Source organism: Sorex fumeus, unplaced genomic scaffold, assembly GCF_029834395.1.
Source record: "Sorex fumeus unplaced genomic scaffold, SorFum_2.1 ptg000043l, whole genome shotgun sequence".
In the NCBI taxonomy this organism is placed as follows: Eukaryota; Metazoa; Chordata; class Mammalia; order Eulipotyphla; family Soricidae; genus Sorex; species Sorex fumeus.
In genome coordinates, this window is record NW_026606100.1 from 32890928 (window position 1) to 32895006 (window position 4079).

The 4079-nt window shown below is 56.9% G+C and overlaps 1 pseudogene; it reads right to left on the bottom strand.

Annotated features, from left to right (window-relative positions):
- Positions 1 to 355: 355 nt before the first annotated feature.
- On the bottom strand, positions 356 to 3449 carry LOC130029413 (calcium homeostasis modulator protein 2-like; annotated as a pseudogene).
- Positions 3450 to 4079: the final 630 nt, after the last annotated feature.

Consider the following 4079-nt stretch of genomic DNA (forward strand, 5'->3'; position numbering starts at 1 on the left):
GGGATCTGGGGGGAGGAGGCCCAGGCCCGATCCGAGTGAGCTTGGTGATCTCAGCCACAGGTCCCGCATACCTAGGTTTTCCTGCCTGTTCCCACTTGGGTGAGGCTCATTCAAGTGTGTGGAGAGTGGCGTTGAGCATGGTGGCAGTTGGGTTCTGGAAGTTTTCTGCTGCCGGGGTTCTATTTGGGGCTGTGCTCAGGAGTCACTCCCGGGTGGTGCTCGGGAAAACTTGCTACTGGCGTTTTGCGTCCAGGACTCCTGCCTGTGAAGCCAGCATTTCTTCAGGTCCACAGGCCTGTCCTTCAGGGGCAGATGGGTCTGCTGCCTTCTCCTCTGCACCCCTTACCTCTGAACCTCATTCTTCCCCCAGAGCCAGCGGTGCAGGTGGAAGGATGGGGCTGCTGGGGTCGGGGGTCGGGCTGGCAGCAAGATGGGGCTCTGGGTGGTGGAGCAGGGGCGCCATCTCCATGTTGATGACCCTGGCCTTGCCACTTGGACTCTGGGCCCACTCATGCAGGCGGCTGTAGAGGGGGATACCCAGCTTCTTCTGGAACAGGTAACTGCCAGTGATGTTGTCCCACTGTAGCTTCAGGTGGGTGCCTTGTTCGGGGAACTTGGCCAACAGTGCCTTGTCCCTCTGGCTGAGCGCCACGAACCCGAAGAAGCGCTTCACGTTGTTGGCCGCCATCGCGAGTGAGTGCACCTCAGCCGTGCGTTGGAAGAGCCGCTCCTCATTGGCGAGGTAGCTTGTCAAGTAGTCCTCCTGGCGGTAGCCAAATTTTGAGCCACAGGACTGGAAGAACTTGATGACCAACAGCAGGATGGCCATCGAGAAGATGAGCAGCCACCCTAAGTGCTGAGACACAGACGGCCAGTCAGAGAAAGGGGCAGCTGAGGGGGTCCAGAGCGGCTGGGGTGGGGCTGACCCTCAGCACCCCCAGCCCGCTGGCTCTGCATCTGCAAATTCTGCATCTGAAGGAGAAACCAGTGTTCCCAAGCGGCACTTGCTCTGTGCTTCAATTTGGCAGATTCCTGCTGCCTTCCCCTCCTCCCCAGGGCCTCCCTATTCCCCACATCTCAGCCCACCAAGTCTGGCTCAGACTACCAGGCCCAGTCTCATGCCACCTCCCAGGGACCCTCTGGGAGCATCCCATGCCGCTTTCTCCTCACCCTCACTACCTTGCTGGAAAATCGCCTCATGCTGGTCTCAAAGTCTCCCTGGGGTGGGTGTCGCTCCATTTTTGGCCCTGTGCAGCTCTGAGCAATGGCATCCCATTCCCGTGTCTCCATACCCATCTCCTGGGCTGCTGACACCCTCCCCTCTACTGTAGCTTCGTGTGTGTGTGTGTGTGTGTGTGTCTGTGTGTGTGTGTGTGTGTTGAGACCAATGGTCACTGGTGATACTTCAGCCAACCTGGCTCACAGTTTAACCTTAGGGCCTGAGGCATGTGGTGCTGCCCGAACCCTGTGGGGCTGGAGGTGAACAGGCTTCCCTGGTGATGCGGGGCCCCATCTAGGGATGCTCAGGGAGCCTCCAGACCTGTAACTGGCAGTTCTCGGGGACTGTGTGGTGCCAGATTGAACCCTATGGGCTAGGTGCATGCCAGGCTTGCGCCTTAGCCCAGTAGTGTCCCCAGCCCCAACTGTTGTTTCCCATGTCCCGAGACTAGGTCAGTGCCTCCTTGCCCCTTCCCGGCCTCCTCTCTGCCCCTTCAGCCCTCACCAGGCTGCTTCCTTCACTCTTCCCTGATCCCTCTGCCCCCTCGGAGCGAAGCCAAGGCTGAAGGTAGGAGGGAGCAGGCGATGGATGTCTCAGAAGCAACGGGATCAAGATGGGATCTAAAGCAGTGGATTTTGCCACAGAGCTGTGCGGGTCGGCAGGTGGAGAGAGTTGGAAGCCTCGGTTCTTATTTCCCAGGTTCTTACTGCCTGACCAGGGCCCAGGTGCCAGGGAGAGTGGGCGGGTGTGAGAGGCTGGAGACCGCTGCTCCAAAGCAGCTCCATCACCGGCTCTACAGCAGCCCAAGGCACAGGGCAGGGCCCCCTGAGACCCAGCTGGCACAGGTTGGTGGTCCAGGAGAGAGAGGCATCAGCAGGAACTGAAGGCTGTGGTGAGCTGCAAGAAGACTCCCCGAAACTCTGCCCTTGACAAGACCCTAATAACAGACTCATTTTGTTTTGTTTTCTCTTTTTGCTTTTTGGATCACACCCGTGGTGCTCTGGGTACCATATGGGATGCCGGGGATCAAATTAAGGCTGCCATGTGCAAGGCAAACAACCTCACTGTTGTACAATCGCTCTGGCCCCTTGCAACAGACTCTTATCTGCATGGAAAACCTCAAGTCGGGGCAGTCTGTGGGAACTTTGCGAGAGCAAGTAGGGACCTCCCAGTCCGGGTCTGCTGCATCCCAGCTGGAATGTGTGATTCCTTTCTTTGACCTTGGGGCATCCTCAGCTCTCTCCCCTCTACACCTGTTCCCCTTGAACGCCGGACTGTTTCTCTCCCTCTTCCTGTCTCCCCCTTCCCTAACTAAAATGAATGCTCATTAAGTTTTAAGCATTTGTGAGTTCTGTTGGGTTTGGCCAAAACCCAAATCATCAAAATTCTTATCTGGAGGAGCCGGGAAAATGACCTAGCAATAGAGCACTTTCCTTGCATGTGTGAGTACCGGTTCCACCCCCAGTACTGCCAAAATGAACACAACTCTCCTATTTGAAACTGAAAATGATTCTTATCACACCAAGAATCTTGCCTCATGTCTGTCACTGATTACGGGACCCAGGTTTGGAGTTTTCCTGAGGATCATTTCCCGCCTGGGCACTGAGCTCCCCCAACCCTGTCCCACCCGTCCACACACAAACCTCGCTGGGAAAGGGATGAGGATCAATCAGCAGAGCCTTACCTGAGACTCATACTTGAGACTGCGGTTAACCTCCTCCTGGAAGTCGGACAGGTTGGCCGGGCCCTCCCTGCAAGGGAAACTGGCCAGGACCCACGTGGCATCGGAGAGAGGAAAGCTCTCGTCCCCGGCCGGGAGCGAGGACGGGTCCACGAACTCGCTGAATGCACAGACATAGGCCTCCTCGCTCAGCAGGGAGATGACCAACTAGGTGACTGGGGCCACGAGAGCACGGACTAGGATGGGCTTTAGGAGGAGGAAGGTTGTGATGATTGAGCATTTCTTGGTCTTGTGGCACCGCCACTCGGCCACCAGGTTCCTGGTTTGTTTGTTGAGGAAGATGCTGATGAAGAAGAACACCAAAGCGGGCCCCCCAATGGTTATCCGCCCATATTGGTAGTTCAAGCCTGGTGTGCACGGACAGTGGAAGGCAAACAAGGAGAAGAGCTCCTGGCCACTCGTAGTGACCAGGGCCACTAGCCCATTTAAGCTCACCAAATAATTACTCTTGAACAAGAATGACAGGAAGCGGACGCTGGGGTTAGCCATGGTGTCAGGGCAAGGGCTACATTAGGAGGTGCAGGCGAGTGGGTGCCTGGCAGCAGGGTTGGGCTGGGCTCTCCTGTTCACGGTGGTGGCTGCTGGGCACCTCCTGTAGGAAAGCAGGAGACAGAAGCATGTCTACTCACTGGCTGTCAGGCCCACAATTTGCCTCCGGGCGCCATTTTAGAGCATCAACAGCCCTGGCCCAAAGACACAGCAGCAAGTCCCAGAAGGAACCAGGTGCCGAGATCTCTCCGGGCCCCATACCGAGCCAATTTCACTGGGACACCCCAGACGGAACTTGTGTGCTCTCCCCGCCTATTCCAGATGGAATCCCGGTGACCAAAAACTTCCACAAGCAAGGCCCAGGTGTGCGGGTTCCAGGACTATGCCAGGCCGCATAGTGGCAGAGGACCCAGGCTGTCCCCCCTGGTTCCCCACCTGCCCAAGAGACTGGCAGTCATGCTCACAATTTACCTCCAGGTGCCATCTTAACGCACCAAGGGCCCTGGCCCAGAAAGGCCCCACTGAATCCCAAAATGGATGAGTGCCCTACTGAGATGTCTTTGGAACCCAACCGTTTCCAATCTAGAAATTCCCATTTACAATTGCGGCCATGCCAGCTCTCATGATATT